A 26,414-nucleotide genomic window follows, 5' to 3' on the forward strand; every position below is an offset into this window, starting at 1 on the left:
AACTGGATTTACTGGAAGTGAAGGCAGTTATACCACTAAGACCTCTTCCAATACCTAGACAGGTTCTTTCTTTTCTTCTTTCCTTTCTTTTCTTTCTTTCTTTTTCTTTCTTTCCTTTCTTTCCTTCCTTCCTTTTCTTTCCTTTCTTTCTTTCTTTCCTTCTTTCTTCCTTTTTCTTTCTCTTTCCTTCCTTCTTCCCTCCCTCACTTCCTCCCTCCCTTCCTTCTTATCTATCCATACGTCTTTCTCTCTCTCTTTCTATTTCTCTCACTCTCTCACACACACACTCTCTCCTTCTCTTTCTCTCTCTGCCCCCACCCCACCTTGAAAGAAACCCTTCCTCCCCTTAAAGGAAAGTCAAATAAACAAAGTCTATTAGGTGACTTGGAGAAAGAAGGAGGGAGGGTGTTTGGGTTGAGGGAGGGAAGATGGAAGAGCCATTAGGAGCATAGGGTAGCTGCATCCACATTTGTAATTGGATACAGTCTGCTCTACCACAGAACTCCAAGAATGCATTCCAGGCATGACAAGCTTATCTGACAACTCAGAACAAGGTAGCTGTTCACATTTTTGTTTATTCCATAGCAAAAGTCAGTGGTCGTGTTTGGTATGGGTCCTCCTCCTCCTGCCTCTTCCTGTCCTCTATCTTTTAAAAGGTGAATCAGAGCAAAAGCTGCAGAAATCAAATTTTACCAGTTTATTAGATCACAAATCATTAGGTACCACACAGACCAAGCTAAACAAGTAACATATTAAAAAAAAGTCAGATCCTGGAAGGTAGGGTATTTTATAAGTTATCTATACATATATGCAATGTTTCAGGAGTTTGATTTTAGCTTCTAATTTAAGCTTTCACTTTTTTGACAAGTGAGACAACAGACACAGTCAGCTTCTATGTAATATACCAGCAGTCATGACCCTTCCTAGAAACAGCAGCTCAAAAAGACTAAGAAATCAAATTTCATGACTGAAAAATAAAGTTGTTATCCTGGGTCATAATTATTCAAAATGTGCTCTGCCAAATAACAGTCTCACCAGGCTGTCTGTGGGAGAAAAAGCAGGTCCTCACAGACTGGTCCCCTTGGGAAATACTGCTCCTATATTCCCTCTTGAAGACACAGTGTAATATGTATTGGCACATTGAAGGTTCTGAGAGGTCCTGAGGTTAAAACAAGCAAACTATTATAAAAGCCAAATGGGTTAACTTTGTTCAACCCATTCCAAACCTTTCTGACTATGGTATCTATTCTCTGAGTTACCTCAGAGAATACTCGACATTCCTTCAGCCTGATGATCCAGTCTAGCTTGAAAGCTCAATTATCCTATGAATCCATGAAATGAACTGAACTCTTAACCTTTAAAGGCTGGTTTATCTGTCACACAGATAATAGCCTAACACACACAGGCACCATTTCTTGGCTATGAATCAGGCTCATAACAGTCAGTAGTAACATTTGGATACTCTTTGCTTAAAGTTTCATGTCTAGACTTGAGAGGTCTAGAGAATCACGAAAAACCATGATTGTTGCATAAAAACCATAAGCAATGTTCAGAGACTGGGAACCTGCTTCCCTATTTGACCCAATCTTCCCTAAAAGTCCCTCCCTGGTCTCTCATTATCACTTATTGTCCTCCAAACCCAACTTCCCCACTCCCCTTCCTCCTTGCTTTCTGTAGTTTACTACTCAGACTCGATGCTTCCCATTTCAGTCTGAAATTACCCTGAAGAGAAAACATCGGCATAGGAAGTCCAACATCATTTGGAGGAAAGAAGTGCCACCCCAGGGAATGACATTCTCGGTTAACTGGACAAAGTGCTCAAAGAAATCTTGGGGAAAAGATCTCAGAAATTACTCACACAACTGTTGTGCAGGACTACCTAAACACGTATCTCCTCTCAATGTGCACTATATTTACCCAAGTACACAAGAAATGGGATCAACATTTAGTATTCACTTAACAGATGTTTATTCATCACTTACTATGGGTTAGGCACAATTCTAGGCATTGGAGATAAAGCAGTGAAGAAAGTCGAAAACACTATACTAGAAACAACACCACAGAACAGACTAGCAAATGCAGTATTACCAATCCATACGATGACTTTGGGGAAAACAATTTCTAAATGGAAGAAGGCTGACTTTAAGAATTCAGAACCATCTTACAAGGTACAAGGGAAGTTTCTGCATCCATGAGGACGTGGGAAAGGCAACAGATATTTAGTTTTTATCTATCGTTTCTCAGGCATCATGCTAGATACTTTTATAAATGTTACATTTTTTAATTCTCAGGACTATCCTTTGACTTAGGTCCTAAGCTTTATATTACAGTGAGAAAAATGAGACGGAGCTAGTGGTCAAGCTTTTGTAATCTGCCTGACTCCAAATCCATACCTTTTATACAAGAATAGTGAGGTTAGACCTGAAACTGAATTCATGGCTACTTCAAAGTTACATGTCTAATGTGACCTCATGATGGCAGAGAAAGGATATCTCAAAGAACGTGCGGTAGAAGAGTAAATATCAACATCACATCAAAAAATTATCTTCACAAATTTGTTGAACTCACACCTCCCAATTTTAAAACTAACTACAAAGCTACAGGAATCAAGACAGTGTTTACTGACAGAAAGATAAACATACAGCTAAAAGGGGGGAAGTAAGAATGCAGAAATTAAACTCTCACTCTTATGGTCAATTCATTTTGACAAAGATACCCAGATGATTCAGTGGGGGAAAGAGGAGTCTTTTCAACAAATGGTGCTGGGAAAAGGAGATATTCACATGCAAAAGGATGAAGTTGGACCCTACTTCATACTACATACAAAAATTGACCCAAAATTGACCAAAGTCCTAAATGTAAAAGCTAAGACTATAAAACCTTTAAAAGAAAACACAGGGGTAAATTTTCCTGATCTTGGATTAGGTCAGAGTCTCAGATATGACACCTAAAGCAAAAGCAATAAAGAAAAAAAAAATAGTAAGTTGGACTTTATTACAATTAAAAACTTTTATGCTTCAAAGGATAAAATCAAGAGAATGAAAAGACAAGCCAAGAACAGGAGAAAATACGTGCAAATCATATAGTTGATATGGGTATAGAGTATAGAAATAATTCTTACAACCGAACAATGAAAAAATAAGCCAATTTTTTAAGCAGGCAAAGAACTCAAATAGACATTTCTCCAAGGAAGATACCCAGGTGGTCAATAAGCAGATGAAAAAATATGTTTAACATCATTAACCATGAAAGAAATGCAAACCAAAATTACAAAAAAAAAAAGAGAGAGAGAGAGAAGCAAACAAAAAGGCAGACAATAACAGTGGTTAGCAAGGATGTTGAGAAATTGAAACTCTCATGCTCTTTGGTGGCTATGTATACTTTGAAAAACAGTCTGGCAGTTCCTCAAAATATTAAACATAGTTACCACATGAGGCAGCAATACCACTCCTAGGTATATACCCAAGAAACTTGAAGACGTATGTCCACACAAAAACTTGCACAAGAATATTCATAGCAGCAGAATTCATAATAGTTAAAAGGTAGAAAAACCCCAATATCTATCAACTGATAAATGGATAAACAAAAATAAAATATCTATATGGTATGGACTGATTGATTGTGTAGTCCCAGAATTCATATATTGAAGCCTAATCCCCAATGTGATGGTATTTGGAGATGGGGCCACTGGGAGGTAATTAAGTCATGAGGGTGGAGCCCTCATGAATGGGATTAGTGGCCTTAGGCTTGCTTCCTGTCTCTGCTCTCAGCCATGTAAGGATACAACAAGAAGATAGCCACCTACAAACCAGGAAGGGGGTGCTCACCAGACAGCAGATCTGCAGGCACCTGGTCCTTGGACCTCCCAGACTCTAGAACTGTAAGAAATAAATGTTTGTTGTTTAAGTCACCCAATCTATGGTAATTTCTTATAGCAGCTTGGACTAAGATACTATACAATGAAATATTATTCAGCTACAAAAGGGAATGAAACATTGAGTCAAGCTACAATGTGGGTGAACCTTGAAAACATCATGCTAGGGACTTCCCTGGCGGTCCAGTGGTTAAGACTCCAAGCTTCCAATGCAGGGGGCTCAGGTTTGATCCCTGGTTGGGGAACTAAGATCCTACATGCTATGCAGTATGACCAAAAAAAAGAAAAAGAAAATATTATGCTAAGTGAAGGAAGCCAGATAAAAAAGGCCACACATTGTATGACTCTATTTACATGAAATGCCCAGAATAAGCAAATCTATAAAGACAGGAAGTAGATAAGTGTTTGCCACGGCTTGGGATTTGTTTTGGGGATGATGGAAATGTTCTGGAACTAATTCCAGTTGCACGATTTTGTGAATGTACTAAAAAATATATTACTGACTTATATACTCTGGATTCTACATATAAGTGATATCATATGATATTTGTCTTTGTCTGGCTTACTTCACTTAGTATGATAAACTTATATACTCTAAAAGGGTGAATTTTGTGGTATGTGAATAATATATCAATAAAAAATATCTTACCCTCCTAAAAATAATCTTTGAATTAAATAGAATCTGATATTAGTTATCTATTTTCTCCCACAAAAACCACTGGCATTGAGGTGAATGTACTTTTGCTGAATCAGATATGTAACACCGGGATCTAGTCCTAAGATTCAAAAAATAAAGAACTATTCTGTGCATTGAAAGATAAATAAACTTCAATGGGAAAGTTCTGAGAACTCCACCATGACTAAAATAGCATACTCAACTGAAAACAAATAAAATTATATCAACATGGGAGCCTATAACTTCAGATTGGGCTCTATGAAGTCTTCAGAATCCATATGCTCTAGTGACCTCATGGAAAGGAAAGAATGAAATAGCAAGTCAAAGGTCAAAGTCAACTCCAACACATGGAAACACCAATATGAATTATGTCAAGACTTGTCGGGCTTCCCTGGTGGCGCAGTGGTTGAGAGTCCGCCTGCCGATGTAGGGGACACAGGTTTGTGCCCCGGTCTGGGAAGGTCTCACGTGCCGCGGAGCGGCTGGGCCCGTGAGCCATGGCCACTGAGCCTGCGCGTCCGGAGCCTGTGCACCGCAGCGGGAGAGGCCACAACAGGGAGAGGCCCGCGTGCCACAAAAAAAAAAAAAAAAAAAAAAAAGACTTGTCAATCCTGGCTGCCACATTAGTCATCCTAGAACTCACAAATAGATTGTGGAGACTCCTCTTCTGAGAGGCTGCTGACAATCATATCCAAAAATGAAACATGGGTCCTCCAAGACCTCAAAGGCTTTCTTCTATCATGGTAGGCAGTACTGGCTTAGGTCACTGAGGGCCTATTTACAAGCAATCAGGGGTCTAATTAAAACCCTTACAGAATGACTAAAAGCCAAATCTGGACATGATGTTAAAATGATGACCTTCAAGCTCAAATCTGGATGTGACGTTAAACTGACCTTGAAGCTCCAAAACAGTTGGTTGATTTTTGATCTGTATGCTTGCTTTACATTTAGCAATGGCTCAGGCCCACATTTAAAAAAAAAAAAAAAAAAAAAAGAGCTACTACATCTCTAATTCTCAGAAATACCACCATGTAGGTTAAAATAGACATGCACGTGTACACACACTCACACAGACCATCCCATCACAAGTCAAAAGAAACACCCAAGCTAATGAAAAGCCTGCAATTCATTGTCTGCAGTCAAAAGAGCAAGATAGATGGAGCAATCACAGATAATTCCAAATTTTGAGAGGTTATATTCCCAAAAGGTAGTTATAAATCAGCTGTTTGAAACTTGAAACACATTTTCTCACAGAAATCTGTTAGCTTGTGGTCACATACCCAGGTGAGACCAGGGAGACCAACGCAATGCATGTGAAGCAGAAAGTTGATGGCACTTCCTAGAGGGGGAAAATGTCTTCCAAGTTCAACTCCTAACGTAGCTCAACAGTGGCAGTGCCCCGGCGGCAGCATGGGGAAATAGGGTGCACACTCTCTGGTCTTGTCCTTCCCCAGATATCGTAAACTGGTGAACAAACAGGCCCTGGGCCACATGGGAAACCCACCCCACTCCCATTCAGACATAGGAATCCTTCACAGGGGATCTCTCTGTGACTGCGAGGGCCTGTGGCTTTTTGCTGCTCTCCCAAAGTCTTAATTTCAGTAAGTGTCTGTTTATCCAGAAGTGAAAGTAAACAAGATTTCTCATTACAGAATTTTTAAAATTATTTTTTGTTGAAATACAACGTGCATACAGAAAGTCAAATTACTGGATTTTTAAAAAAATATATTTCATAGGGAAGATACAGGAAAAGTAGTGACTTTCAGCAACTTCTCAATGTCTCTCGTGGTCAGTACAAATTCTGTTTTTCATCACCCTTGTGTCCTACACCCAGCACAGAGGCTGTACATAGTGGGCACCTCAGAGACGTGTGGGATCTCTGTACCTTTAACTTCATTAGTATTGTGGATGTAATTTATTTTAAAAAATACCTTAGAATAACTTACATACACTGTGATAGTGACCTTGAGCAATTTGCCTCTTTGTGCCTCAATTTCCTTAACCAGGGAATCATTCTCGCCCAGGGAATTGTGTGGCTAAGTGACCAGAGTAGGAAGGACATTAAATTTTCAGTGGATACTTTGGTGCCTTCAGAATGTGGTTTCACAAATACATATCACCCATTAAACAATCGAAGAAACGGAATGCATTATGTGAGTCATCATTACAGGAAACCCCAAATGAGAGTTGGGAGTGCGTAATAACTCGGGACGCCCTCCCTAGCCCCTCTCCCGCCATCTCCTTGTCCCTCCTCCAGCCCTCCTCAGACTTACACTGAGCTGCTGGCTCAGGCCCCATCCTCAGTCTGACCTCATTCTAGCCTGACCACCTGGCTCTGATTCACAGCCTTGCTGTCAACCCTGCTATTTGTGCTTCATTCCCCAGTCCTGCTTCAGAATTTCAGGTCAAGGATCTCTGTTCCTCCTCTAACAACCAGCCACACTCTCACTGACCCAGAGTTTCTTGGGTGAAAGTGATGGATCATCCTCCTTACAGAAAACCACAGGGCTAATTCTGAATTCAAAGTTTGCTTATTACCTTAGGGTCAGTACAGAAAAGGGGGTGGGGTGGGGAAGGAAGGGTTGAGTGACAGTTTTAGAACCAGAAGAAAAGAAAAAGCAAACATATAAGTGTGACCATCAGGATACTCTGCAGTATTGCTCCACACCCACTTCACACACACAGTATCAGAGAAGGACCAATTGAGCCAATTCTTCACTTTAGGGACAGCAAGTACATTCCTAGAAGATAGTTTCTGTCAATCGTGATAGATTATCTAGCAAGAGAGGGTCTTCACTAATCTCCCTTCTTTCTTTAATAGGCCCACAAAAGAACACAGGGCACACTTGCAGCAGGCAGCTCATCATGTCTGGGGGGTCAGGACTACAGTCTTAGTACAGGCACTTACAACAGGGCTCCTCTCCTCAGCACCCTTCTCTCTGAGAACCAGCCCCGCCCCGTGCCCTGCCCCTCCCTGGCCAGTGGGATGACCCAAACCAAGGGCAGCCACTGCACGGACCAAGCTGAGCCAACCAGATCCTCTTTGTGCAGAATTCATAAGTAGACACAGGGACCAAGGCAGCCTCTGATGGCCACTGAACTTAAAGACAAGTGGGACCGCAGGGGACAGGGGTCGGGGGGCTGGGGGGAGGTGCTATTTTTCACCAGGTGCTGGGAAAGCAGAGATGAGAGAGAAAAAGCAGGGAAAGCAGAATGGCAGGGCCCGTAGACAGAGAGAGGGACTGACAGATGAGGAGAGACAGGCAGACCAGAGAAAGGCAGAGCGAGACACACAGGAAGACAGACAGACAACACACACATGCAGTGAGACAGAGCCAGAAGCAAAGTAACAGACGCACAGAGAGACAAATCAGACGGGGAGGCCAGCGGGGGCGGGCAGTCTGGTGGGGAGGATGGAGGACCGGATGGATCTCTGCCGTGTCCGAGGCCCTGCCAAGTTCCAGCTGTGCCTCTAGCTTCCTGCCCAAGGGCTCTGTGAGCTACCCCTGCATCAGTCCAATAAAATCCCCGCTTTCCTGATCCAGTTTGAAATACTATTTTTCACATATGAAATAAGAAAGTAATTTTGAGTATCAAAACCCAGTGAGAGGAGGGATTGACAGAGTTTGACACATATTGCTGATAGCGGTATAAATAAATAAAAATGTTTGGGAAACCTATTTAATGACTGTTATCAAAATGCTATAAAATAGTCTTACCCTATTATGAATCTTACTCAAGATTCATAACAGGCGAGAAGTGGATACAACCTTAATGCCCAACATTAGAGGATAAGTTGAGCAAATTAGGACTAGAATATATTATTTTATACAATGAATAATATTGCTTCTAAAGATATTTGTTAAGAATATAACATGTAGGGCCTCCCTGGTGGCGCAGTGGTTGAGAGTCCGCCTGCTGATGCAGGGGACACGGGTTCATGCCCCGATCCAGGAGGATCCCACATGCCGCGGAGCGGCTGGGCCCGTGAGCCATGGCCGCTGAGCCTGTGCATCCAGAGCTTGTTCTCCACAACGGGAGAAGCCACAACAGTGAGAGGCCTGCGTACCGCAAAAAAAAAAAAAAAAAAAAAAGAATATAACATGTAAATGATTCGTGTTTAAAGAAAAATACTAAATATAAAAGTGCACATTGAAAATAAAAATCACAGGAAATGCTCAAAGAGATAATAGGGGCTACATTTGGATGGCAAATCAAAGGGGGTTTTTCCCTCTCTTTTGCTTATTCATTTTCTGTAGTTTCAACATTTTTATAATGAGAATATATTCAAGATGATATATTTAATCACTTAAAATCAAATGGTAGGGGGCTTCCCTGGTGGCGCAGTGGTTGAGAGTCCGCCTGCCGATGCAGGGGACACAGGTTCATGCCCCGGTCCGGGAAGATCCCACATGCCGCGGAGCGGCTGGGCCCGTGAGCCATGGCCGCTGGGCCTGCGCGTCCGGAACCTGTGCTCCACAACGGGAGAGGCCACAACAGTGAGAGGCCCGCATACCGCAAAAAAAAAAAAAAAAAAAAAAATCAAATGGTAGGGGGAGTAGTAAGAGTCTACCCCTTACACTTTGTATTTGTTTTTCTCGAGTTGTAACTTTCCTATTACTGTAGTATCCAGTATGGATTCCTACACAGAACTGCCAACTTGAAGAACCAAGGTCACCCAGTTAAGCTCCTTGCTAATATTGTCACTCTGACATTAATTTCCTAACATTTGCTCAGTGCCCGCCTACCTTGTGTCAGACTGGGTTTAACTGGTGTGGATACTCCGCTGGGTAACTTATGACTTTCTGAGGCAGCCAATTCCATTTTTAAATGTTTTGACGATGTCAATGATCTCCAGCTTAATCAGCTGCCCCAAGGCCTATCTGAGCATTCACCAACCTGATGGTGGTCAGAAGACTGTTCCATGTCCAAAAAGATCCCCTTTCTCCCGGGATATTTAGATCTATGGCTGTGCTGCTCAAGGTTCTGCTTGGGAATCAGATTTGTCCTGTCGCAGGCTGGTTGGTTGCTTCCTTTCTTTAGGGATGATACAAATCAGCTATATAGATTCTCTTTCTCACTTCTTTTTTATGTGCATATGTATGTATATGCAAAGGGACAAGGGAGGGGGCATAAAAATTTATCACTTTTATATATGTCTTCGGATATTTATAACATAAGAGCACTGTGAACCCATACATATAATGAATATTCAAAAATTGTTATTAAAGGGCTTCCCTGGTGGCGCAGTGGTTGAGAGCAGGGGACACGGGTTCGTGCCCGGGTCTGGGAAGATCCCACATGCCGCGGAGCGGCTGGGCCCGTGAGCCATGGCCGCTGAGCCTGCACGTCCGGAGCCCGTGCTCTGCAACGGAAGAGGCCACAGCAGTGAGAGGCCCGTGTACCGCAAAAAAAAAAAAAAAAAAAAAAAAAATGTTATTAAAGATTACTAAATGGCATGAATACAGAGTGTGGTGTTTTAAATTCCATATATATGAACACAGGAACCAACAGCTGAATCAGAAATTATCCTGGTAGGCCTTTCACCGACCTATGGCTACCATAACAAACTCTCCTCGGTTTCCCCTTTTAACATAAACCCCAGAAGCATGTGGAGAAGGTGAGGTCAGTATATTTACCTGACTTTGTTAATTGCCGTCTGGACCTTGGAACACTAGGAAGGATGCCCACCTATAGTAATATGTGGCCAGACACCTTTTCAAGAACAGAAGAAACAGTCCAATTCCAGCCCAAATACTCTAAGACCCAAGATGGTTTCCACATCTCTCCTGGCCGGGCCTCTCAATTCATAACAAAAACTTCCTTCCTTCCAAATGGCCCGTAGGCAGGCCTGCTTGAAGGGAGAGGTACTGAATGTCTCAAATGAGTTCTACAAGGATGGCTTTCTTTCCAAATTAAACTCCTGAGGAAGAAATCCCTCCCTGCAAGAGCGATCTCCAGCTTCTCAGAGCTACAAATGCATTCAGGGTCCCCATTCAGATGGGAACGTATCACTGCCTTCCTCTATCACTGTTTGTAGCAAACAGTATCACTGGGTTACATCCAGGAGGAGAAAAGTGGGAAGAGAGGTGGGTTTCTCCTAACGGTGTGTTTAAGTCAGGCTTCCTCCTTTACACTTTACTGTGGTTAGAGTTCAGAGAGCTGGCTGGGTGGACAAGTCCAACTTCACAGCCATTACTATATCCATCTTTGTGACATGGAAAGGTTGAGTAGAATAACTGTTTTGGTTTCTGTGGATCACTTTTAAGACAGGATGGCAGAGCTGGAGTTAGAAAGATAAAAAGCTTATTCTGTTTCATTAAAGTGATCCTTAAATAGCTCTGGAGGGAAACCTTATCAGCCCTCAGTTTTACACTTGTGTGATGAAGAGGAAGACACAATTACTAGATGTGCTCCTATAACAGGGATTGGTATGCAGTGTTAACTAGAACCTATTATTTCTTTATATCTAGAACAATTACCGCCTAAGTGTAATCTGAATTGAGGAAAATGATAGCGACCTATTTTCAGCTACAGAAGCAGTGGACAACAGTTCATAAAAAGCTCTCTAGCCTGCAGTTTGAACAAGTCAGGTCATGTCATGCCCCTGTACAAATTTTTTCAGTGTTCACTTATTACCTACAAATAATAGATGTCTGGCTGCAAATCAGAATCATCCATAGACTTATTTCATTTCATTTCATTTCATTTTAGGCTGTGCCACCGCACACAGCTTGTGGGATCTCAGTTCCCTGACCAGGGATTGAACCCAGGCCACAGCAGTGAAAGCCTGGAATCCTAACCACTGGACCACCAGGGAAGTCCCATCCATGGATATTTTAAAGAAAAATGCACACTCACGTCCTCTTCCTGAAGATGGCAATTCAACAGTCCTGGGATCTAGGTAAGACCATTTAAAAAAAATCCTTCCAGACGACTAAAATGCACAGGATTGAGAACTACTGACTTACAAAAGGAAGTCTCAGGTCTTCTGTGCTACACACGAGCCTTGATTCCCGTAACTATTCACCTCACATTTCACCTTCCAGCAACACTAATCCACTTGCAGTTCCCCACAAACCGCCCCTGAGCCTTTGCAGCAGTCGCCCTGCCCCCAATGTATACATGGCAGAGTAGTCCCCTTGAGGTTGCAGCTCCAATGATGCTTTCTATCCACTTCTCCCTAACATTCCCAGACACACAAAAGAAAAAGAGAAAGGAGTACCAGCATACTACTACAGAAAATCATCAAATCACAAAGGAAGAGAGCAAGAGAAGAAAAAAGGAACAAAGGAATTACAGAACAGCCAGAAAAGAATTAACAAACTGGCAATAAGTACATACCTAGCAATAATTATTTTGAATGCAAATGGAATAAATTATCCAATCAAAAGACACAAAGTGGCATGGCACAATGAATTAAAAAAAAAAGACCCATCATTACTCTGCCTACAAGACGCTCACTTCGTATGCAAGGACACACACAGACTGAAAGTGAAGGGATGGAAGAAGATACTCCACGCAAACAAACCAAAAGAAAGCTGGGGTAGCAATACTTATATCAGACAAAACAGACTTTAAGACAAAGGCTGTAATAAGAGACAAAGAAAATCATTACGCTATGATAAAGGGGTCAATCCAACAAGAGGATATGATATTTGTAAATGTTTATGCACCCAGCATAGGGACACCTAAATATATAAAGCAAGTATTAACAGACTTAAAGGGAAAAAGAGACAGTAACACAGTAACAGTAGGAGACTTTAATACCCCACTACATTAATGGATAAATCTTCTAAACAGAAACTCAATAAACACTGGCTTCAAATGACACATTAGATCAAATGGACTTAACATTCCCAGGCTGGCACACACCAGGCTGCCCTTGCACATACTTTATTCTAGCAACTGTATTTAATACAAAGAAAAATTCTGTTTGCATGTCTGTCTCCTTACTGAATTGTAAGCTCCTGGAGGGAAGACACTGTTCTTTTTCATTTCATACCCTGTAGCCTCACAAAATACTTGTCATACGGTAGGTACTTAATAAATTTCCAGTGAACTAACTAATAAGTGCACCATGTGAAGGCAATGTAGCCAAAACTATAACAAGGAATACTGATGACATTATCTTGTTTTAGTTGAGCAAAAGAAAACTTGAATAAATATAATCACTAATTTTTACTCAGTTAGATTCTCCATTGTGTGCCTTGGGTTCTAAGAGTTACTTAATAATCCTCAAGTACACTAAAGAGAAAGCCCTTGGGAATCTTTGATTCAGTTAGAAGCAATACTGCTCTCATCTTATGTCCAGAACTTATTTCAAGGGGAACCACATGACTTCAATTCCAGCCTTAGATATTGATGAAAGAAATCTCTGAAAGAAGCTGGCAGGGGAGTTGGCAAGACGAAGATATATTGTATATGCCGTTTAGAGTTTTCTGAATAGCATTTTGCAAAGCTACAGGCTTACAGGATTTAAAATATGACTCAGAACACCAACTGGGACGCCAACGTTTTTATTTTTAGATTTTTCTAGCAGAGAATATGGCTATAAATTCAACCTACTCAGTCTACAAATCCTCTAAACTTCCTCCTAGAGAACAGAAAAACACTTGGCATTTCTCTGGGTATTATTTTATTTGCATATATAGTTATGCTGGTAAGATTTTGGTAACTAAGGAAGAATTAATAATGGAAGCTCTAAATGATTCCCATGATTACTGCTTAAGTTGGCAAAATATCCTCAAGCACAGAAGGAACTCGCTCGTGGAAATGTGCATGGGCAAGTTGTTCAGTTTTTTCCACAATGGTATGCTGGTTTGTAGTTATATGTGTTCTCAGACAAGTGGCAAGGGGACAGTAACAGAAGGACCACAATTTTGAGAGAGAAAATGGGACCAGAGAAAATTCAATGGCATGGTAAAAATATTTTATGCTTTATACCATCTGTGCTTTGCTGTTCGGCACCTTAACTTCTCATTATCCTGTCCCTTTAAAAAATCATTTTATTGGGCTTCCCTGGTGGCTCAGTGGTTGAGAGTCCGCCTGCTGATGCAGGGGACACTGGTTCGTGCCCCGGTCCGGGAAGACCCCCACATGCCGCGGAGTGGCTGGGCCCGTGAGCCACGGCCGCTGAGCCTGCGCGTCTGAAGCCTGTGCTCCGCAACGGGAGAGGCCACAACAGTGAGTGGCCTGCGTACCGCAAAAAAAAAAAAAAAAAAAAAAATCATTTTATTGAGGTATAATTTACATACAATAAAATGCCCCCTTTTAATGTACACTTTGATGAGTTTGGACAAATGTATATGCCTATATGACCACCACTTCAAGCAACATATAGAATATTTCCCCCACCCAGAAAGTATCCTCATGCCCTTTTGCAGTCAACTCCCACACTCCCACCTCTGATTTCTATCACTAGGATTAATCTTGTCTGTTTCAGGACTTCATATAAATGGAATCATGCAGAATATGCTCTTTTTGTTTCTGCTTCTTTCTCTCAACAATGTTTCTGAGTTTCAGCCACCATGTTGCTTATATCGGTGGTCTCTTCTTTTTCACTGATGAGTAGTATTCCATGGAATACATAAATATACCACAATTTGTCTCTTTACCAGTTGATGAACATATGGGCTGTTTCCAGCTTTTAGTGGTTCTAACAAAGCTGCTATGAACAGTTATATATAGGTCTTTCTTGGGTAAATGCATAGGAGCAGAACTGTTAGGCTGAAGGGAAGTGTGTTTAATGTCAGAAACTGCCAAATTGCTCTCCATGTGGCTGTGCCTTTTTACACTCCCACCAGCCATCCCACCAGCCATGCTGACAGCTCCAGCTGCCCCATATCCAAGCCAACATATAATAAGTTTCAGCCATGTTGGTGGGTGTGCAGGTATACCTCACTGTGGTTTCATTTACAAGATTATGAAATCTATGTCCTTCAACTTTCAACCTTCTCCTCTTTCTATAGAACACAAACAATATGATATAATAAAAGATCACTGGGTCCGTTTCTGGAGTCTTGAATTTTATCACCAACTTTGTCACTAAATAGTTGCATAATGCTATAAAGACCATCTATCCTGACCTCAATGTTTTCCTATCAATAAAGTGGTTAAGTCAGGCCCAGTGAGACTTATATTCTTGTTCTTAACAAAAATGAACATAAATGAGTTCTATCGAAAGCAACATATTCCTTTCATAATAGTTAAGCATTATTTTTGCATAATGTCTCAAAGTTTTCAAAGAGGTTTTGTATATATCCTATTTAATGCCAAAGGAATAATTCTCTCAAAACACCACACATTAACAAACAAACAAAAAAAAAAAAAAAAGGAAGAAGAACTCATCAAGAAAGGAGATTTTATTTAATGTAAGGTTCCCTCCTCTGCCTGGTACATCAGATCTGCTCTGCCAAATCAGTGAAGCTTAATGAACTCCCTTTCACAGTCATTGGAGCTTAATTCCAAATTGCACCTGTTTTTTAAAAACCTTTATGATTCAGGAAGCATAAATAATCCCCTTTGGTCATTTATGTTTTGCTCACTAAGCTTTAAATTGTATGGAGTGAATCACACAGCAAATCATTGGGTTTCACTCACTATTTTGCCTTATGCATATACAATACTCCTTTACTCTTGTTAAGCTTCACATATCTAGCGATGTATGGAAACTAAGCAAATTCCAAGTTAGTCCACATCCTTTGGGTTCCCATAAATCAAGGTGAGGCAAAGTTAATGATAAAGGTAGGAAAATACCACACATTCTTTATGAGGAAACTTAAGGAGTCAGAAGAAAGGGTAAATGGTGACCAAAGGTGAGAGGGAAAGGCATGGCAAGACATTAAAGGAAATTAGTTTTCAGTTCCAAAGAAATATGTGCTGAAAAAAAATGCCATAAAACATCTGGTGTTCAGGGGGTTTGGGGGTGGTGGGGGAGAACAACACTTTTTATCTTCAATTCCTGTCTAAACGAATTATATATTGCCTATCCAAGACACAGATTACACTTAACAAAGGTTTCCCGTATCTTGTTCCAAAGATATCTCAGTATATATATGCCAGCAGAAATAGAATAAAACTTTTATTGCTGACAGCAAAAAAGACATGGGCTTCAGTGGGATGTCTATTTCAATATGAATGGGGAAAGCTAAAAAAAGATCACATTACATATGAAAAATATTTGCAGTGTACTTCCAAGGGCCTTTTACTTGTTGGGGAAATGGAAAGCAATCCACCCACCATCAATTCAGTTGGTCATTAACCTTTCCTGGGTCACTAACTTCTTTAAAAATCTAATGAGAGGTATGGTCCAGTCTTTCCAGAAAAACAATCATATGGTTTTTCACAGCCCCAAGAGATCTAGCTCCATGAAGGCCTTCCATGGAGCCTTTAAGGGACCCTAGGTTTAGAAGGACCCCTGATTAAACAAATTCACCAACAATATTTCTGCTAACAATAATTCAAATATGACCTATATCCAAACAGAGGCGGGCAAATCTCTCCTAATCCAAATCCCAAATACATACGTGGTAGAATCTGAACTTGACTTTTGTAAATTCCAAAATTTATTTAACATTCTCACAGGAAGCACATGTTCAGAGGTACAAAGTGGGCTGTGGAAATGCTCCCAGAAATCCATTCCCCAACCACTGCTGAGAAGTATGAGCAGTCATCTGAGTGGGTGGTGTCAGTGCCCATTTCTAGAATAGGTCTAGTCTAAAAGAAGAAATTCCTTATGGGACACAGAGAGAGGAGAGTAAATGGCTAGCAAAAATGTATGTGAGCAGACTGGCAAATGTGACTTAAGTTGGAAACATTCAGAACTAGAGGTGAAAAAGAAGGAGTTTGGGAATGCTGGGTCGTAAGGCAGGTGTCTGTCTGTAGTAGGTAGAAAAATGGCCCCCAAATACATCCACATCCTAATCCACGGAACCAGTGAATGTTACCTTTTATGGCGAAAAGGACTTTGCAGAGATATTATTAAGTTAAAGCCCTGGAGATGGATTATCCAGGATTACCCATGAGGGGCCAGTGTAATCACAGGGTCCTTATAAGAGAGAAGCAGGAGATCAGAGTTAGTAGAATGCAATGTAATGAGATGTGATGATGGAAAAGGAGATGTGATGTGGGAGCTTGAGCCAAGGAATGCAGGGAGCCTCGAGAAGGCAGAGAAAGCAAAGAAGAAAGTTTTCCACATGAGCCTCCAGGAAGAGTACAGCCCTGCTGATACTTTGATTTTAGACTCCTTAGACTTTTGACCTCCAGAATTGTAAGGGAATAAATACTTATTGTATTTAGTGGTTTTAAGCCACTAAACTTGAAACAGCCACATAGCACAGGGAGATCAGCTCAGGGCTTTCTGACCACCTAGAGGGGTGGGATAGGGAGGGAGGGAGGGAGACGCAAGAGGGAGGGGATATGGGGATATAGGTATATGTAGAGCTGATTCACTTTGTTATACAGCAGAAACTAACACACCATTGTTAAGCAACTATACTCCAATAAAGATGTTAAAACAAACAAAAAACAAAACAAAACAAAAAAAACAATTTAGTTTGTAACAGCAGCAACAGGAAGCTAATACATTGTCTGCTACCTTTCTTTTTTAAGGGGTTAGGAAATGAAGAGAAGTACCAAACAGCAGCTTATGGAAAAAGTATTTTCTGATGAATGACAAATACCTCCATCAATAAGGCTGAGAACAGTTCAAATATGACCCTGAACCAATAACATATGGGGAAGTTATGTGGTATAATGGAAACACATTGGACTCAGGGTTAGAAAAGCTTGAGTTCTCACCCTTGCTTGTCCATGTAGAGCTATGTGCCATCAGGCAAGCACAACCTCCTTGGGTCTGAGTGACTGATCTTTAAAAGGAAACATTTAGACTACATGAATTATAATGTCTCCTTAACACAGGCCAGAGGACTTCCCCTGCTGACCAGTGGTCAGTTTTCCCATTAACCAGTTCTTACATGTCTTATCTTCATCCCTATAACAAACAGCCTGTGAGGTTGGCCACACTTTGCCTATTTCAACCTAAAAGAGGTCATTTGCCCACCACTGCTGAGATTCAAAGGCAGGCGTGTCTGACTGGGGGCCTCCTCCTTATCCACTGTGTTATGCTGCCTTTCCTGGTCAAGGTTTGCCCCGTGGGTCTATGGATCTGAGGCAGTTTAGAATACAAGAGCAAGGAGACTACCAACCCAAACCAGGATCATGGACATGCTAGAGAAAGTGAAAGAAAAGGGGGTTGGGGGTAGGGAGACCAAACTGCCTTACAGTCAAGCAGTTTAAATGCTAGATATTCAAAAATAAAACTTTTCTTTTGAAAAACAAAAGAAAAATGTCAAGACACCAAGTGGCCTCAATGGGCAGACACCCTACTGTTTCGTAAAGTAGGATGCTGTATCACAAACCAGTGACCCTTCCTTCACATTCCGATTCCACACTGGAACTATGCTGCTGCAGCAGCTCCAGTCTTCATGGTTCATGGGAGGAGAATGGAAAGGCTGCTACCCAAAATAGTTTAATAAGGCCAGCAATGAGTCGTGGAGTAATAACAGGCCAGGCAGGCAGCTGCCTGCAGAATTGGGCCCAGTTGAGAGGGGGTTTCACAGCTCAAGTTTAAAATGGAGAATAAAGAGGACATTCATTACACGTGTTCAAGGAGGGAAAGCTCATTAGTACCATCTGCAAACTCCCAAAAAGGGAGTCAAATATGAGGCAATTCAGCTTGACAATTTATTAACACTGTCCCAGAGTTCAAAAGCAACAGACGTGTGAAGGCAAAAAGCAACCATGCAAACACAGACCTTTAGAACATTCTCTCTCTCAATGGACTCTGATTTACTCCCAAAATTTACTGAAAATTTTCATGGGCAAAACAGCATCTGAAGTTTATGAATAGTTTAAAAGAAGCAGAACATGTAAAGGAGAAGAAAAACATGAAGAAAACTATAAAGACACTGACAAGCGTAGGCCACTCTAAAAACCCAAACTAGTTTGACCCCACAATACAGAACACTTAGGTTGTCAATGATATTTCTGATTATACTTTTGTTCCCAAAGAAAACTAATAGTTGAGCAAAATTTTAAGGATGTTATGCAAAAGAAAATTTGCTTTTCCATAATTCATTTATTTTAAATTCCAGTTTAGGCAAGTATTTGCAAATGCTCCCAGTTCTTATCCGAGGTCAATGGTTACATAATTAGTTATGAGAAGAGAAAAGAAACAGATGGGTAATTCATAAAGTTAATAACTATCTGCTTTTGCTATCAAAATTTGGAATTTCAGCCAAAGATACCTACACAAAAATATATGTAAGAGTTACAAATGGCATAAATAGAAAGGGTAAAACAATAAATTCTAAGGTTTGTTGGCATTACATTGGTTTAGTCTGTAAATAGCTCCATGGATAAAATAAGAAAAGCAAAGTTTAAAAGAAGGAAAGGACAGAATGCAATGGGGCTGATGAGAAAAGGCAGATCACATGTGTAATTGCTCTAAAAGGAGAATATGAGAGTCCATTTTTCTCAGCTGGAATCAAAAGAAGAGTGTGAGGGCTTCCCTGGTGGGGCAGTGGTTGAGAGTCCGCCTGCCGATGAAAGGGACATGGGTTCGTGCCCCGGTCCGGGAAGATCCCACACGCCACAGAGCGGCTAGGCCCGTGAGCCATGGCCGCTGAGCCTGCACATCCAGAGCCTGTGCTCCACAACGGGAGAGGCCACAACAGTGAGAGGCCCACGTACCACACACACACACACAAAAAAGTAAGAGTGTGAAAGTGATAGAAAATGAGGCCATGTGAGAGAAGTTTTTTGTGTGTAAAAAGTTAAATCTCACCATTTCAATGCAGGTCTCATTTGAAAAGCACCAATATCAATTACCTCAACAAATTTTTATTCAAATATTACACAAATAAACACAGCATGCTCATCACCAATCTTACTGACAAGTATAAGTCTTCTTTGCTGGATATGAGAAGCAATAATGTTTTCATTATATTCTTCTCATGTGTCTGAGTTAGAAGCTTTCATGACAAATAACCAAGTCCATTGGATCAAAGACAAAATTGTCAGTAATAAAATATAAGTGAAATGAAAACTGTTGTCAAAAAACAGCAACAAGAAAAAATAACTTCAGCAACTATTAGAGTATAAGGTACCTGCAGGGCCCAAAAGGGAAACAATCTTCATTTAACATTTGCTTTGCCAAAAACATACCTATCTTTGCCCTTGACCACTGAGGAGTAATGTAAAGTACATTATGGTTTCAAGAAGCCTGTGTCCATGCTGGTCTTCTCAAAATCAGATTAGAAATTTGGATGAACAATATAGGAAAACTTGGCATAACTACTCATATGGCTTTATCCTTGAAATAAAGACTGTAAAACTGAGTTTGCCAGGCAGCTTACCTTTGAATGAATCTTTTCTAGAAATATTTTACGCTTACATTGAGGAGCAATGTAAGGACCTGTGTTTGAATTAGGCAGCACTTTCATTTATATCTTCTATTCCTTGGAGCAGAGTTCAACACCCCTCATCCTTGGCAACAGGCAGATGGAAAAGCCAGAAATTATAATAGCTGAAATACCTTCTACCTAGGACACTTAATTATCCCCACTGGACAGGCTTGCCTCATTTGATTTAACGCATGATCTTGAAAATTGTATATAGTCATTGGAAAATGACTTAAAAGAACCTTATAGTGACTCTTTCTTTTTTAAGATAAGAAAATACGTAAAATATTTTTGGTAAATATGTACAAGGCTGCTCATCACAAAGTTGTTTGTACTAGTCAGAACTCTGGATATAGAACTGGTTAAATGAGTTATTGTATATTTAGACAATAACCTATAAGACATCCATTAAAAATAATAAAACAGGGGCTTCCCTGGTGGCTCAGTGGTTGAGAGTCCATCTGCCGATGCAGGGGACACAGGTTCGTGCCCTGGTCCGGGAAGATCCAACATGCCGCAGAGCGGCTGGGCCCATGAGCCATGGCCGCTGAGCCTGCACGTCTGGAGCCTGTGCTCCGCAATGGGAGAGGCCACAGCAGTGAGAGGCCCGCGTACCGCAAAAAATAATAATAATAAAACAGGAATAAGAGAATTTTTTTTCTAACTTAAAAAATCTACGGAGTCACAAGAAGTTGCCAAAATAGTGCAGATTGGTCAGTGTAAATTTCACCTAGCTCCTACCAATGGTAACGTGCTATATATAACTGTAGGCAAAAACAAGAAATTAACATTGGCACAATACAGTTAACTAGACTACAGAGTTTATTTGGATTTCACCAGTTTTTACGTGCACTCATTTTGTGTACATGTGTACATGTGTGCATGTATGTGTATTGTGCATTGTTCTATAAAATTTTATCACATGTACCTTAATTCATGTAACCACCACCAGAACTGTTATATCATCACAAAGGAACTAAAAGAGAGCCTTCTGCAGTACTAGAAATGTTCTATAACTTGCTCTGGGTGGTGGTTATGCTGTGCAATTTAGAATATAAGTTATGCCTGAATTTAAAAAGAATGATAATGAAGCTCAATTGCTTGATATGGATACATGTTCAAGACAGATCAGGTTTTTTAAAAAGTTACAAAACAGTATTTATAACAGGATGATCCCATTTTTGTATAATTATATGTCTCTATGTGCCCAGAATAAAATTCCAAAAGTGCCAAAGTTTAATATTCTTCTAAAAATTCTATTTCATTTTTCTGATGTTTATTTTGCAGTGAGTATGAATTGCTTTAATAACTCAGGGGGAAAGACCCCACAAAAGCATATATATTCTCAAGGAAGGAATTTTTTTTATCACCACCTAATTCACTCTTAGGTTTCTCCTCGCTGAAAAGTTAGCCTTGAAATGCCCAGTATAATCCTTCCTATCACCCCCCTAAAACACAATATCAATCATCTTTATGGTTCTTGTAAAAGATGAACTTGAAAACGGCTTCCCCCTGAAGTTCAGTGTGTTAGAATATGTGTAAATTTTTCAAAGGAAGCGGAGACATGAGTACAAACTGTATTCAGGGCTAACTTTTCCTCTCACAATTTACACACACAAAAAAATTATTTTAATACAACCTTCAGTGACCACAGACCCTGTGCTAAAATTATGCAAAAGGGTTCCAGGGTCCTCGAGATGCACAAGACAAAGATTCTGCTCTTAACAAGGTCAAAACTGTAATACGCCAAGCCACATCCATATACCACCGGTGAGCATAGAGTCCTGGGAGTAGATGCAGGAGTCAATAACAAATTCTGTCTAGGAGCGGGAAGATGGAAGGATTCTGGACAAAGAGTGACCCTGGATCTGGTGCTTGAAAGCTTATATTTGAGCTTCTGCCAAATGAAAAAGGGGAAGAGTTGAGGGTCACTTCAGTCAGAGAGACTGCCTGCAGGCACAGAAAATTTAAGGACCTGCTGGAGAACAAGTTCATACAGGACAGGGAAGAAATGAAGGGAGATGATTCTAGAAACATTCTTGAACACCATGCTAAAAGCTTGAACTGCATTATCCTATACACGGTAGGAAACCCAAGGGTTTTTGCAGAGCATTAGATTGGTGGCAGTGTTGAAGGTGAGCTGGAATGAAGAGAATGGAAAAGGAAGATAAATTATTGAGCTCTTAATAGTATATACCAGGTGAAAAATACTGAGACCCTGATTAGGGGCAGCAGAAGCAGCTGTAATAGAGAATACTAATTAAATTTTTATTTCTATTTTTTCAAACTACATAAATGGCATCATGCTTTATTTAACTCACAACTTGATGTTTTTGTTCAACACTATTCTTGAGATTTACCCATAATGACACATGTATTTCTAGTTCTTTCATTTTAACAGCTCTATAGAATTTAGTTGATTGAATACACAATTATTCATTCATATCTTGTTCATGGACATTGAGGTCACTTCCGTTTTTTTTTTTTTTTTTTTTTTTTTTTTTGGCTGCACCACATGGCTTGTGGGATCTTAGTTCCCCAACCAGGGATCAAACCCGTGCCCCCAGCAGTGAAAGCACGGAGTCCTAACCACTGGACCGCCAGGGAATTCCCCTCACTTCCAAATTTTTGCTCCAACAAACAACAGAGCAGTGAATACAGCACACATACCTCCCAGTACACGTGTAGGAGACTTTTACATACCTGGAAATAGAACCGCTGGTTGTTGAAGTTACAAGGTTTGAACATTTTAAACCTAACTATTATACTTCTTGCCAAATTATTCTCTAATAATGTTGTTCCGAATGATATTCCCCATCAATAAAATATGAGTTTCCATCCGACATGTCCTTGCCCACAGCTGGTATAGTCAAACTGTTTACTTGGAACAAATGTATGAGTGTAGAATGGGTATACTTGTCCTGGTTTTATATTATGTTTGCAGGATCTAGAGCTATTTCCAAAGTATAATCTATGAATTAGGATATGGGTAGAAAGGGACAGGGAGGAAAACTATGGAGTGTGCTGCTTAGGTAACAAGACTAGAAGTATCTGTTAGGAACTGTTAAAAACAACATTAAGCTACAATTAACAGAGAGCGACCCCCCCCAACACACACACACACACACACACACACACACACACACACGTGGTGGCCTAAATAAACTAGGGCTTACTTGTTGCCATTTAAAAATCCAGAAGAAGGCATTCCAAAGCTGATATGGCAGCTCTATGATTATAAAGAACCCAGCATCTTTTTGTCCTAGATTCCATCTTCATCACTGCAGGATCCAAGATGGCTTCTGAAATGCTAGACATCATTCAGATTTGAAGGCCAGAGGAAGGAAAGAGATATGAGCAAAAAGGGCATACCTGCCAGCTGAGGGAGATATGCCTTCCCTGGAAGTCCCACACAATACTCCTAAGTAACACTCATTAGCCAGATTTTAGTCAAATGACCATATCTAACTGCAAGGAAGACTGGATAATAAGGTTTTCTTGCTGTTGCCTTTGTGTTTGTTTTTTGAGATAATGTGCCTGGGGAGGGGGGGGTAGGATTCTGTTACTAATGGGAAAACACACAATGGGAGGAAACCTTCTTTGTCGTAGTAAATGATATGATTAATCAAGATACAGAACACAAGAAGAGATGAGAAGAAAGGAAACGGAGCTCAAGAGATAGAGGTCAGTGTGGATATAGATTTTAAAATGGTCAGCATACATGCATCAGATTAAATCATAGGAATAACTAAGCCCCAGGAAACACCACTGATCAAGAAGAAGAGATGGTGAGGAAAGCCAAGATTTAAGAGGAAGAAAGAGGAAAAATCAATGAAGGAAACCAAGATGTAGAGAATATTCAGAGAAGGAAGAAGATCGGTGCTCATACTTCAGGGAAGCAAAGCCTTTCCACACTAAGGAGGTGGTTGTAGAAGCCACTAGTAATTGTCTCCCCAGTAGCTATTCTCTCTGTGCTTCATTGCTAACAGAATTCCAGTTTTGTTCAGCTACCGAGAAGTTATATACTTGAGGCGAGTCTGGGCTCTCTCCACCCCTAGGCTGCAAACCTTGACAATTCTAAACCTATCAGATAATCTCATTCCCCTGCGGTCGATTGGCTTAGGCAAGCGCATGTGATGTGATCCTGGACCCTAGGATGTTTGGAGAGAAAATAAAGTTAACATGCTGTGAACGGCAGGGAGGAAAGACTAAAGAAACTGGCTCCTTGATGATGCTGTCAAGCCATAAATTAAGCAACTCTGGAACTGTCTTACTTCCAGACTTCTCTCATGTAGCCTCTTATTTAAGCCTCTTCAATTTGGGTTTTCTGTTATTTGCAGCCAAATCATCCCAACTGATAAAACAGTCAATAGTATCAAAAGTTATAGACAGGCTAGGAGGTCTTGAGGAGGCCCTGGGAAACAGTTAGGATTTAGAACGGAATGACACAGTTCCATCACTGAGCAGGGGCGGAATATCAAAAACTCTTGGGGCTGTATGTAAAGTTGGGAGGATTTCTTCCTAGTGACCTCTGTTGCCAGAAAAATGGAGGACAAGTTCAAACGATGAGAATGAGGTTGTGAAAGAAAGTTGTATCCTTGAAGAGACTAATAAATATTTGGAATCGCTGTTAAAGAAAATGGGAAAGGGTGTAGACAAATAGATCTCCAAGTAACATCAGAGGTTCTGTTAACCTGAAAATCATACATTCGTAAGGGAGTCAGTAATCAGTTATAGAGTTATGGAGTGAGCACAGAGATCGAAGTAGACTGTTGCATTGATTCAGAGTTGGAGAAAGAGGTGAGCACTTCTCTGAGAGAATCAAAGGGATGAGGAGGTGACTGGTACCAGTGACAGGTAACCAAAATGGTTCCAGGTACATCAGGGAAGAAGTGAAGTGAGTGGGGGAAGGAAAGGCCGGACAGACAGAAAACAGGGTGGGAATCAAGGGAATAAATTCAGAGTCAGAAGAACAGGTTTAGTGAGAGAAAGCAGACAGGAGAGAGGGGAGCTCTGACCAAGGGAAGGATGTTTCAGAGATACCATCTCAGAGGGAGAGAAGGAGGGTGTGGGCACTGAACGGGTTGCTGAGGTGTTATAGAAGGGAAGGTGGCTAAGACCAAGGAGATGAGGGGCAGTGAATGAGGATGTCAGGTTGGTCCGAAAATGGGCACCACACAGGCAGGAGCTCAAAGGAAAACCGGTCAGCTACAAACTGAGAACTGACGTCTCCCGACTGAAACACTCTTCTTAATGTTCCTTATGGAAACGAACCCTTACAAAATCCAAAGATTGCTTAAGAAGGAGAACTCTGCTAGCATAGGCAACGGTTTCAGGCAGATAGCCTTTTACGTATGTATTCAAAATGTGGCCCTGAACCCTGAGGAAATCCTAGAAAACCCGGTCTGTCATCAGACAACCCCTTCTAATTGGGTCTTCCTTATCATCAATTTAGAAGTGCCCTTGAGGAATAAAGTAAGAAAAGTGGAGACAAATCAACTGCTTTAAAAATATTTCTTAAAGTTTCTGCTTCCAGCATTTCCCTTTTATTTTCTCTTCCTACCACAACCTGCCAGGTTCAGGTAGCAATTACTGCTTCTCACCTAGATAACTACAATAGCTCCTACCCAGCTTGCCAACTACTGGGCTCTCCCTGCTCAAGCCATGCATAAACAGTTTCCAAAATAATCCTCCTGGAGCATCTCTCCAATCACGTCACTCCTCTCTGCAAAGATCTGCAGTGACTCATCACCACCCAGAGCACTGGCTTTCAAGTCCAGCTCTTACAGCGCCTACATCCCATGAGATGGGTCACGGTGTTCCCACCACAAAAATCAAATGATGCAATCGGTTCTCGAATTGCAGAAAGAAAAAACATAGATGTAATAGATACTTTTCCTCCATTTTGTTTCTCTTCCTTCACATTTTCATAACTTTTGGCACCAACTTTCACTTGTCCATATCAGCATCTAGTAGAAGAGATACCTAATCTAACATAACACGTTTGGTTATTTGAAGTGTAACACATATCATCACATGGAATTCTTCTACATGCAAAACTTGTGTATATCATTTGATATACAAAATAAAGTCCAACTCTGCAGTAGCAACATTCGAGGCCCTCCCCAATTCTGACCCAACCTTCCTTTCCAACTTTCTTTCTCACACTTTATTCCACTTGTCGTAATTGCAAAGCTAGACTGCCTTAATAGTTACTTGTATCCACATCTATGGCTCTATGGACACTAGGATGTATCTTGCTCACACTTCTCTACGTAACACGTAACACAACAAGAAGGAGTAAGATTTGTTCCACAAGCCCATTGCTTATCTGCATGTACTTTGGGCACCACCAGAAACAGATGTCGAGTCCATCTGACCCAAGTAACCTTCCCTTTAA

General features: G+C 40.8%; 1 protein-coding gene across 6 annotated transcripts in view; it reads right to left on the reverse strand.

The window, feature by feature from the left end:
* The window catches only part of OSBPL3 (oxysterol binding protein like 3), a 205,568-nt gene that overhangs the window by 123,731 nt on the left and 55,423 nt on the right, over nt 1-26,414 (reverse strand). For 2 of the 6 annotated variants that reach the window (XM_060107662.1, XM_060107663.1), the window contains exon 2: nt 3,828-3,878. The exons of the other annotated variants lie outside the window; for them this stretch is intronic. The gene's annotated coding sequence lies outside the window, so the exon portion shown is untranslated. The remainder of the gene's footprint in view (nt 1-3,827; nt 3,879-26,414) is intronic. 6 annotated transcript variants of the gene reach the window in all.

Source organism: Mesoplodon densirostris, chromosome 9 (genome assembly GCF_025265405.1).
Source record: "Mesoplodon densirostris isolate mMesDen1 chromosome 9, mMesDen1 primary haplotype, whole genome shotgun sequence".
NCBI lineage: Eukaryota > Metazoa > Chordata > Mammalia > Artiodactyla > Ziphiidae > Mesoplodon > Mesoplodon densirostris.